This window comes from Triticum aestivum, chromosome 4B (genome assembly GCF_018294505.1).
Source record: "Triticum aestivum cultivar Chinese Spring chromosome 4B, IWGSC CS RefSeq v2.1, whole genome shotgun sequence".
Classification (NCBI taxonomy): domain Eukaryota; kingdom Viridiplantae; phylum Streptophyta; class Magnoliopsida; order Poales; family Poaceae; genus Triticum; species Triticum aestivum.
Window position 1 is genome coordinate 399,226,636 of NC_057804.1, and position 12,659 is coordinate 399,239,294.

A 12,659-nucleotide genomic window follows, 5' to 3' on the forward strand; every position below is an offset into this window, starting at 1 on the left:
CCTCCGCCGCTCCCACCAGGATCCAACCATGGCGGCCGCCTCTCCCCTGCTTCAAGCATGGTGGCCGTCTCCCCCTGCTTCAACCGCAACGGCCCTCCCTCCATGCGCTCCGCCAACCGCCACCGTCGCCTTGATCCGACCAACCACCGCGGCCCACCGTCTTGCCTTCCTCGGGGTGCCCCGCCCACCCTTCATATGAGGGCCGGTGCCCGTGGTCGTTTCCTGGATCCCGGCGACCACATCCATCCACCACGCACTGCCACAGAGGACCTGCGCTCAAATCCCTCCTCCGCAGTGGTGTTCGAACCGCAGCATGGGGTACCGTTGACCTTCCACCGGAGGCCGCTTTGACCTCACTGGAAGCCACTCCCTCTCCACGCGCACGATCGGTCCCGCCTCCTCCCGGCGCGCCACCGCCCTGACTCCTCCCTGCGTGCCGCCTCTCGACGCGCCGCCACCTCTCGTCCTCCCGGTGCGAGGCCACCGTACCCACCTCCTCCTGGCGCGCCGTCGCCTAGCCTCCTTCCGGCGCGAGGCTTGCCATCTCCTTCAGGGCGAGGTGGGTTTGGACTTCAGCCCCTCCTGCTCCTCCCGGGCACCGCCGTGCGTTCCCACCCAGAACCCCGCTTGCTCCAGTGCACCGCTGCTGGTCCCTGCCCTGCACCCCCTCCTCCCATGCGCAGCTGCGCGTCCCGCCCTGAACCTTGCCTCCTCCCAGCCGGCTCAGCCCTGCCCTGCACCCTGCCTATGCTTTATGTCCACGGCTAACTATTTGATGTTTGTCTATCACTAGGTGCTAATTCTTTATCTAATTGATTCTGATCTACAGCAAACAGTGTTCCCAAATCTACAGAAGGAGCTCCTGATTTTTTATGTCTGAAGTTCAGGTGTACCATGGAGACTACTGCGGCCGTTTGAAATACTAGCAGGCGCCGTGCTAGCCAGCTGCAGGTCACGGTCTCCTCGAGTTGCATGTCGTCTAAATCTGGAGTTCTGGACTGTTTGATCTACCGGGTTGGCCTGCACCGACCGTCGAAGGCTACCGAGGTGGTGCCCCACTGCTGCCTGCATCTCCCCGCTCTTTAGGTTCAGAAAAGTTCATCTTGGCGTGGGGCGAAAGTTCAGCTGGTGGAGCACTGACAACAACAACGTTTTACTGTGTTGTGTAGCCTACGGCTGCAGCTCCATTTTCCTCCTGAGACTGTTTTAATTCTTGTGTTTCTTCTACTGCCAACAGAGAAAAATAGCCAGCACCGAGCTACTACTGTTTGTTTTGCTTGAACAACCAATTTAGGCATTACCAGGAAGAAGACAAAGCAAGAAAATTATGGAGTGAAAGAGATAAAAGAGTAGTGTGCCTACATGGTGTGGATATGAAACATGCTGTGTGTGAGAGGATAAGGAATGTGTGTTACTATTCAGTGATAAAAACAATTTGTGGTTCAAAGAAAAAGCAATGTTCTATTACCTAGTGCTCATGATTAGCTATAAAGCTTGTCTTTTTTAACTCCGATTCACACTGGAACATAAAAATATGAAATACCTGACAATAAACAAGAAAAATAACATTCAAAAAAGCCAAAAACTTCAATGAGATAAACAAGTATATATCATTTAGTCTCTCACTTCAAAACACATGAGAAAAAAAGAAAGATTATATGTGTGACCATGCAATGTGCTCTAGTGTCCTCGATTAGCTCCTAATAAGTAATAGCTGTATGCGAGCATGTGGAAAAAATAACCCAATAAAAACATTGTTCATAAAAACAAAAAAGAAAACAAAAAAGACAAACCCAATAAATGTTCGTAGAAAAAATTATGAGAAGTTCGAACTGTTCAAATCTGGAAGCTCAAAATAATAAAATAAATTTAAAATTTTCTAGTACTCGCGTCCCACCTCTTTTCACGCAAAAAATAGAAGGTCTCTCATGAAAACAAAAAAAAGGAATTTCACAAACAAATTGTACGAAAAACCTAGATATGTAGCAAAAAGGAAAAAATCATACGTGTTTAACTTAAAAACAAAAATCGTAAAATTCCTTATAGGGTATAATGGATCAATTTTATTTCCCCCATTTCTCAAATAAATACATGGAAGTTCAAAATAAAAAAGCGTAGAAGTTCAAACTAAAATAATAGAGTAGTTTGCTGTTTAAAACAACTAAGATTTTTTTCATTGCTAAATAATGAAAAGTGAGAATTCCAAACAAAAAATAAAGCACTTTAAAATTTATAAAATACGAAAGAAGTTCAAAAATTTATAACAAAGAAATTTAAAAAACTTGATTTTCCTTGATATTAAAGAATAAAACTAAGAAGTTCAAATTAAAATAAGAGAGAAGTTCAAAGTTTATAAAAACCTCAGATTCTTGTTCTAAAGAATAACTCATAAGTTCAAATTAAAATAAGAGAACAACAAAAAAAAAGTTTTCAAAAAGATTCTCCCCGTTTTTTAAAAAAAATCTGATTTTCCCTGATACTAAAGATTAAACCAAGAAGTTCAGCTTGTGTAACTCAGAAAGTTCAGGATTTTTCCCATTACTAAAATAAATAAAACTAGGAAGTCCATATTAAAAAGATGGAGAAGTTCAATGATTATAGAAAACTCAGATTTTCCTCGTTATTAAAGAATGAAAACGAGAAGTTCAAAAATAAAATAACAAGAAGTTATTTTTTTTAAAATAGAACATTTCAAAAATTTCATAAAAAAGATTAAGAAAAAAAACCAAAAAGTCCATATTAAAAAGATGGAGAAGTTCGATGATTATAGAAAACTCAGATTTCCCTCGTTATTAAAGATTTGGAAACAAGAAGTTCAAAAATAAAATAACATGAAGTTCAACTTTTAAAAATATAACGCTTCAAAATTTCATAAAAAAAGATTAAAAAAAATTCAAGAAGTCCATATTAAAAATATGGAGAAGTTCGATGATTATAGAAAACTCAGATTTTCCTAATTATTAAAGAATGCAAACAGGAAGTTCAAAAATAAAATAACACGAAGTTCAACTATTAAAAATAGAGCACTTCAAAATTCATAATAAAAGATTAAGAAATAAAACCAGGAAGTACATGTTAAAAAGATGAAGAAGTTCAATGATTATAGAAAACTCAAAATTTTGAAGTCCTTGGTCGGAGAAAGTTAAAATTTTTATTGTGAGAGACGTTTATACAAAAGGAATATTATTTGTGTAACACTTACGAATGGATGAGAAAATTACAAACAAAAATACGTCCCAGAAGTTCAACGTGAAAACAGTAGGAAGTTCAACTACTATGCTAAATGAATTTCAGATGAAAAACTTTCAAAATCGTCGCGAGTATGAAAAAATGATCAACACGGGAAAGTTGCGTGTTTACAGCAGCTTTCCGTCGGTATATCACCCGCTCAATTCCCGTGAGTGGGATGGGGAGCTACGAGCAGTGGATGAAGTTCTACGAGCAAAAAAATCACGTGAAAAACAGAGTGAAGTTCAGGTACACGCACCGAGAAGTTCAGGTTCTTCACGCGGTGCATTTTCAAAGAATCTGTTTCGCGGCAGAGGCAGAACGAATGGTCCCGCCGTTTTTGAAATTACTTGAAAACGGCTAGGAATCAGAGAATAACGTCAACATGAAACAGTTTCGCATTTTCCGTAGCTTTTTCAACGGTATATTATTTGCCCAATTCCGATAAAGTTTGTAGAAATTATGGCAAAAATACGTTTTCACCATTTTCGAAACTAACTTAAAACCGTAAAGAATTGGGGAAACAATACATACCAAAAAGTTTTGCATTTGTTCAAGCTTTCCAACACCATATCATTTGCTGCATTCGGACGCACAGTTAAAACATTAGCTCGAAAATACAAACTGGGTAGGAATTGGATCATTTTCTAAATTACTCTTAAACCATTCAAAATTAGAAAAAAAACTTTCTAGATGAGGAAGTAGCGCATTTTCATAAGCTTTCCAACGCCATATCATATGCCTCCATTGGATTAGCCGTTTAGAAATGACATCGAAAAAACGAACTCAGCTGTTCGGTTTACGAAATTTTACATTTTTTCAAATTACTCTCCAACCATAGGGAATTAGAAAAAACTTTAAACATGTGGAAGGAGCGGTTTTGCAGCAGCTTTCCAACGCCATATTATATGCCTCATTCTGATAAATGGTTTAGAAATGCGATCGAAATTACGATTGACGTTTTGTGTGTGAAGAAAAAACAGTTTTCAAAACTGCTCTTAAACCGCTTACATTTTGCGAAAAATTTAACTTGGGTCATGATACTCGTGTCCATAGCTTTCCAATGGTATATAGCAAGCCCTATTTGGGCAATGTTGCGGGAAGTTCAACCTAGCACAAGGGGAAGTTCAGGTCGAACAACTCTGGCAGTAAAATCGCAAAAAACGCGAGTTCTTCACGACCCAAGTGCAAAATCCGCCTATGAGCGATATTCCTACCTAAAACGAATATTTAGTTGCTAAAAATCATTTGAAGATTACACTTACATCACATGGATCACGATTAACCAGAAAAACTCGCGGTAGAAGGCGCGATTGCGAAGATAGCCCGAAGGTCGGGTTCGTACAAAGAGAAGTTCAGGCGCGTTACTCGGGCAGTTCAGGTTGTGATCAGAATATTATTCTTATCCCGTGATCAGAATAGTGTATATATATATATATATATATATATATATATATATATATATATATATATATATATATAGGCAAAAGAAGTCGGTCAGGGGAGCCACGAGGGGCCCACGAGGGTGGGGGCGTGCCCACCCAATGGGGCGCGCCCTCCTACCTCGTGGCTTCCTTGTTTGCTTCTTGACATCCACCCCAAGTCTCCTGGATTGCGTTTGTTCCAAAAAAACTCCCCCGAAGGTTTCATTCCGTTTGGACTCCGTTTGATATTCCTTTTCTGCGAAACACTGAAATAGGCAAAAAATAGCAATTTGGGCTGGGCCTCCGGTTAATAGATTAGTCCCAAAAATAATATAAAAGTGCTTAGTAAAGCCCATAAACATCCAAAATAATATAATTGCATGGAACAATCAAAAATTATAGATACGTTGGAGACGTATCACGCGCGCGCGTGTGTGTGTGTGGGAGAGAGAGCAAAATCTCAAAACAAAAGGTGCTATGCTGGAATCCCATTGTATGTATTCATATGGTTCCGGAACTCGAGTTAACTTTAGGCATATGTGTGAGAGACATAATTATACTTTGAGACATTAGTGGCTGTGGGTGGCGGAATTAAAGGGGTGGGCGTGTTCGACAGAGAGAGCGTGTGTGTTTATGTGTGAGAGACTTGTAGGACGGAGTAGAAAGACGAATTCTAACCTTGACGGAGGGAGAGAAATACACGAAGTGCACGTGTGTGATTCTGATGCCCACAGGGAAATGAGATATGTATGCGTGTGAGAGAGATTGCACAACTGATTCACATATCACTATCTAGCGATCGTGGACGTGCATCGCTTGAACATAAATCAATATCTACTTCGTATCATGGCCAAAGGTACAATATCGATTCAACGATATAAAGAGTGGACACTCACATATCACATTTTTTCTATCTAAATAAACCTTTTCAGTTGTGCATGCCAAAGTTACAGTGATGTTTCTTCAAACAACCAATGTAGCTATCATGTACATGCACCATTGTTACTCTTGTATTCAAATTCATTAGTCTTGGATGATTTAAGGTTCTATTATGAAGTAATATATGCAATATTTATATATGAATTCAACGGGTACGCAATTTATGAAATGGAGGCTATGTCCTTGGTCCAGGAGACCAACAGTTACAATACCGCCCTCATCTACATAATAGGCTGGGGTTGCTTTGGTAACTTCCGATTCCCCCCACCACATGGCACCCCCATTTCCTCTTCCCCTCCCGCAAAAGCGACTAACTCCACAACACCAGAGCATCTTACATCACACCGTCCATACTTCATCGGCCTTTCTACCCCTTCCCTCTCGAAACCCTAGACTGCTCATCCACCGGCGTACCAGAGCCCATTCACTGCCAGCGGCGTCCACCTCACCGGATCTGCTTCTGCGGCCGCATCTACCCCTTCCCCCTCCCCTAGAAACAAGTAGACTGCTCATCCACTACTGTATCATAGCCCATTCAGTGCCGACCTTGTCCACGGTGTCGGATCTGCTTCACCGACACTCTCGTCAACCGCAGCGCACCTGCAATGGCTCATTCGTACTCCCCACCGGAGACTCTTCATCCAAACCCCCCGGAGCCGCCCACCGACGCCCCCGTCGACGGCCTCTGATCCTCTTCGCCGACACCTTCCTCAACCCTACCAGAGCCGCTTCACCGACACCATCGTCAACCCTACCGGAGTAGCTTCTCCTATACAATTCTCAATCCTACCGGGGCCGCTTTGCCAACTCACAAGTCCACGGCCTTAGATCCGCTTCGTCGCACCCTCATCCAACCTACCGGAGCAGCTTCTGATGCCCCCGTCCACGGCCGCAGATCCGCATCATCGACACAATCCTAAACCCAACCACCGGAGCAGCTTCACCGACGCCCTCGTCCACGACCACAGATCCGCTTTGCCCACACCATAGTCCACCCTACCAGAGCCACTCCACAAACACCCTACTCGACAGTTCTAGATATCCTTACCGGACCCCGACAGCCAGCGCAGCGTTATCACCCTTGACGCTAACCTGATTCTCACCATATGGCAAGATGCCAAGCACCCGCCACGGCCTAGGTACTTGTCACCTTTAAACCCATCCAGCATCACCTGCACGATGTACTTCAAATATACTAACAGGTCATTGTTACCTGTTATGCAGCTGGCAAAAACTACAAGGATGATGTTTCTTCTGGGTCTAACAGCTTGGCCAACCAAGATCCTGGACTGAGGCATTGCTATGATCTTGTAAGTGCGTCTCTCTCTCTCTCTCTCTCTCTCTCTCTCTCTCTCGTATTGTTGTGTGCATGCCAGCGTGCTTTGCTAGGATTTTTGACTAGTAATCCCTTTGTGCAGACAATGCTTTCTACTACTGGCTGCTAAATTAGATATGTAGATGTCATACATGATACTACCTCGTACCTCCGTTCCTAAATACAAGTCTTTCTAGAGATTCCACTATAGGCTACATAAGAAGCAAAATGAGTGAATTTACACTCGAAAATGCATCTATATACATCTGTATGTGGTCCATACTGGAATCTCTACAAAGACACATATTTAGGAACAAAGGCACTACATTACACAAAATCGTAGGTGGCATGTAGGAATTCTAGTGCACTACATTAAGCTCCCTTAGAGTGCCTGCTAGTCCAGTACACAGAGTCATGGCTAGTTTATGCTACACACACAATTATTAATTGGTGGTTTAAATATGCGCTAGGGATATGCAATGTATTATCATGTAGAGATGTCTGAAATTAGCCGTGTCAACTTGCAAATAGGGTTACATAAAGAAAAAGTACAAGATGTATGTGGCAATTTCATGGAACATCGCAAAAATAGAAGAGGCAGCGGTGAGCCTATATAGTGTGCTATGGTAGGTCACTCCTCCATTACAATCATCGTGACGTGTTATTTGTATGTCAATTCTATTGGCCAAGTTTCTTAGGGACAGTTATTACGAGTTATCCTAAGAAAATAGGCACATGTGAATATAAGCTCCAGGTAATAAGCCAACCAGTTCTTTTCATTGCCTTCCTTTTCAGCTTATCTTTGGTATGATCAGTGAAAAGTTTAGATTGCATTATATTTTTTCATTTTGCTGCCCATATGAAAATTAATTTGACTTGAAAACATCACAAATTGAACCCAGTGCAGTAATTAATATGATAGGAAAACAGACCATCACTATTTGTTCAAAATGCAAATACAAAGATACCATCTACTTGGCACATTCTACTTTGGTCAATGTCTTCAATAGAGATCCCATTGATTAATTTAAACAAAGAACGCATGACCCACATTTAAATGAAGAACAATTATTTATTGAAATTTGATGGTCCAAGTGGCTGGTTATTTTCATATAGCAGCACCACCTGAAAGCATCATATAGCAGCAGCAGCAACTCATCATACAGCAGCAGAAGTAGTGTGCAATTCATCATATACCAGCAGCATATCATAGTAATCCATCATATAGCAGTAGCAGGAGCAGCTCATATAAATTCATCATATAGCAGCAGCAGGTGCAGCTCATAGAATTCATCATACAACAGCAGCAGGAGCAGCTTATAGCAACTCATCATATAGCAGCAGCAGCAACTCATAGCAATTCATCATATAGCAACATCTCATAGCAATTCATCATATAGCAGCAGCAGGAGCAGCTCATAGCAATGCATCATATAGCAGCAGCAGAAGCAGCTCACAGCAATTCATCGTATAGTGGATCAAAATGAAAATTTGGCAAAAAAACTGAGGAGATCCTCACCTTGTTGGATGAGCTCATCCTTTAATAACACCTCAAGGCCACGGCCTGGGAGGAGGGAAGGGGGAATAAGGTGCCTTCTGTCGCAGTGTGGCATCAGCCGTAGTTGTGCGGCGCCCGCCAGAGTAGTGTGTTGGACGGACCACATTGGAGCAGCTGCTGGAGACCATGAGAATGAGGGGCGGCGCCATAAGGAGGAACAACCGGGGAGATTTACCCCTACCCGCTGGCCATGTAGCCTAGCTGGACAGAGCATCGTCGAGGACCAGGCCAAATGGGACCAGTGGCGACGACTCGCTAGAGGAACCATAGTGTTGTACGCAGGGGATCGAGGTAGAGGGAAAGGGGAGAGGAGATGCAAGCGAGCAGGGCAATGAACGCTTGCGTGTTTGTTTTTACTTGTGGGTCAGGTGTGACGCGGGCGTGAGCAGTTGCATTTTGAGTGTAATATAGGCAGACAACAGAGTGATTTCACTATTCCCATTCCCTTCAATTTTTAGTGAGCTTCTACCCGAAACACCCCCTCCAAAGCGAAATAAGTTAAGCCCAAGCCCATAACTCCAAAATGACTTCTTTACATCTTTTATGGCTTATTTTGACAATAAGCCCCGAAAAGGCGGAATCGAACTGGCCCTTAACCTGCAATTCAATTGTGCGTGTAATGATGAATCACTCTGCCTGCTATAGTGTACATTTAGGCATCATCATACATGGCATAACCTAATACATGTGCATTCCATTGTAGAATCTATAATATGCAATATTTATGTTAGTTCATATGTTGCACATGATGTTTAAATGCCCCTTAAATCTGGTTAGTCAAGTGATTGTCTTTAGGCCTCATTCTTTGCTTCTTTTCTTGATATGTAAGATTTGCTCACACATTTGTTCAATTGCTTGTTTGCATCAGCCAGCCATACTAGGACTGTTTGCTTTGATTACTTGCTGTTCTTGACCTAACACTCTAATAGAGCTTGTTAACAATTTAAACCCTAAGGGATGCTATAGTTGGGCCTTGTCTAGGTGACATAAAGGTTTGGCTGTACACTAAAGTAGGCTCTCCAAGAGTACCTGGAGATCTAGTTCAAAGGTATGCCTAGTTTTTACATAGTGCAAACATAGTAAATGCTCATTTCATTGTGTGCAAGTGCAATAGATGTGGCATGTTTCATTATGTGGTGATGTTTTGTTATAATCTCATCCTTTTGTGTTGTTCACAGACTGTAAAGTACGCATATTTATCTTCCAAGGAGACGAGTAACTAGTTTGTGTCACCTTGCAGCGGGGGTGCAATGAAGATATGATTGAGGATTTCCAAGTACAATATGTTAGGAAGGAGCCTTGCAAGAGAAGTAGGAACTGCACTGAGCCTGTTCAACCAGTTAAGGTAAGTCACTGTATCTAACTAAACAGTTCAATTCCTTGTTTGTTTCAGGCATAGTTAATTTGCTCTTTTCAATTACTTTATTTGTCCTTAGTTAATGAGCTTCCCAAACAATGATGCCTGATGTTGGGTACTTCTATAACTATTAGTTGACATAATTAAAGGCCTTACCGTTTAATTACTCTGGTGAAGTGTTCCTGAAGCTTTGAAGTCTATTAACCAACTATTATTGCATGAGGCTCACAATCTAGTTTATACTAGGCTAATGATTGCATAGTTTTGCTTGCTGTAGTAGGTTTGTAGAAATCCCTCTGTTGTTCATTATGCTCCCTAAGACTTTAATTGAGCTATAGAATGGCCAACTGCTTGCTTACTTATACGCAACATGATGTCTAAATTTGTAACTTGTCTGTGTTTTGGATTGGCCCCAACATCATGCTCCTCTAGTGAGCTAAGAGAGATTTTTGTATGCAGGCTGCACAGACTACCTTTTTTATAATTTTTAAAATATCACCTATTTATGCTTCATGACGTGTAACATTCTTGTTAGTCCTATTTTTCCATGTACAAAATAGTCTATCTTGCTCGCTTCACTGTTGTAATTATATTTTTGCCCTAGTCATGTGTACTTACAAAAACATTTCAGGATGAAGTGACATCAACACAAAGATCTGTGAGCAGTGCGGCATGGACGTTACCGAATCATTATGGATTGGAATTGGAATGTGCTGATGTTCTCGAGCATCAACTAGAGGTGGCAAGACAACATGTACATGATTCTCAACATACAATCAACAAGTTGAGACATGACATGCATGTATTAGATGCATGAGCCAAAAAATGAAACAAGACACTGAGGTAACCACAAAGGAATTGGATATTTTGCAGACTGAAATTTGTGCTATCTGAATCCGGCCAATCCTATTTTCTGAAGAGATTATAGTTCAAATGGTAAGTTCTGTTGATGCGTGTCCATGATGTATAAGCTTTATCTGTCCAGTGTATGTAATTTGTTGTTTGTGTACGCTTTATTATCACTGGTGCCGAACTATAATGCCCAGTGGGTATATTCGGCTGTAATTTCTTTATTGTATAGTGTAGGACTATTCTACGTTTCTATGCCTTAGTCTTTTTATTGTATAGTGTATGTTTTTAGAGGCGATAGTATAGAGTAGGATAATTCTTGAATATGCTATATCGTTGAAACGGGGGCCAACACGCCCAAACATTTCCTAGACGCCCTACAAATGAACAAACATGTGTAGTCAAAGCGAGCCTTAATTGGGCTGGTCAATACTATTAAGTGGATCTCAAATGATGTGGCCCGCCGTAACAACGGCTCTTAGCAGGCCGTCAACAGGTCTAAAGCTCGATAGGGCCGTATAAATGGCAATGGCCCGCAGGCCTTTAGCAGGCCAAAATAAATGTCAATGTTGTCTCGGCCCTTTTACTTTACGGGCCAGTAAGAGGCCAAAAGTGTTATGGGCCAGAGGAGGCCCAATTTGCAAACTAGGCTTTTAACAGGCCGAAAGTTGCGTTGGGATGAAATGATGCCCTGCGGAACATGGGCCTCTAATGGACCTAAAGTCAAAGGCCCAACAGTTGTGCGGGCCATTAACAGGCCGAGAGACAAAATGGGCTAAGAGTTGGCCCATTTACCGAATGAGCCGAGGACTGGCCTAAAGTCACAATGGGCTAGAATTGGCCCAACTGCAGAATGGGCTGAGAAAAGGCCGAATGACGTTCTGGGCCATTAACGGGCTGGAACTGATGATGGGCTGCTAACAGGCCAAAAGAAGCTCGGGCCACAATTGGGCCCAAAAATGTAGCGGGCCATTAACGGTCTTAAACTAGCGATAGGCTGGAAATTGTAAAATCTAGAATGTGCCTTTGATGGGCTGATTCTGTGTAACTTGTATGGGCCGTACTTGTAAATGGGCGTGACTCAAGTATGCCGCTAATGGGCTGACCCGCTTGTTTTGACAGGCCCGACCTTTTCACCGAAATGGGCCTATGTTGGGTCGTGCCATGTGTAGACGTTTCATAGGCGCCTCCTGTCCAATGAGTGGATGACATCTGTCCCAACGGTGAGCCAACACGTGTTTCCTCCGGCAAATTAGAATTTTATATGTGGAAAATCCCCATTGGTCCGAGCTGTTAATGGGTTATCGGATCCAAAACTGGACCCCATAGCTTAACAATGAGCCGTTACGGTCGATGCGACGTGTCGGTCACCCTTGACGAAAGCACTTCTATGACGCACGACTTATCGTCATGGAAGTGGACACTTCCGTGATGATAATTTTGGTAATGTCATGGAACACTTCTACGACAGCACATGTATGACTATCTTAATTCTGTCATAAAATCGTCATGGATGTACATGCATGACAGAAAATGTGACCTATTGTGAGAAACATGTATCATCACAGAAGTGTATTTATTTTGTAGTGTAATCTCAAGCCTCTCTTGCTTGCCATTTCCTCCAAAACTTTTAGCTCTAGGCGAAGAACGTAAACGCTGCCATGAGAAACAAGCCTTCTTCACCTCCATCTGCATCATCCCATTTCCTAACTTGGATGAGGTGGTGCCAGCTAGATGGGAGGACTTGAGGAATATGAGTCTTGAGGACGAACCATGCTTAGAGGAGGGGCTATGTCGGCGTTCTGGGAACGGGGGTCCCCAAACTTGCCTGTCTGCGGCCTGTTACGTGGCTCAACCAGTGGCCCAGTGCGGCCCATCTTCATCAACCAAACGCTCAAGACCTTCATGAGGGTCCAAGCCTCGCGGGGAGGACGACGCAAGGCCTCCTCAGGAGTGGCCTCACTAGGCAGGCTTGCGAGGAGGCAGAGA

At 42.6% G+C, this 12,659-nt stretch overlaps 1 long non-coding RNA gene across 1 annotated transcript; it reads left to right on the forward strand.

The window, feature by feature from the left end:
- The first annotated feature begins 6 nt into the window (after positions 1 to 6).
- On the forward strand, positions 7 to 1,453 carry LOC123092343 (uncharacterized). The gene is made up of 2 exons (XR_006444484.1): positions 7 to 793; positions 888 to 1,453. It is a non-coding gene; the product is annotated as an uncharacterized lncRNA (long non-coding RNA).
- The last annotated feature ends 11,206 nt before the right edge of the window (positions 1,454 to 12,659 follow it).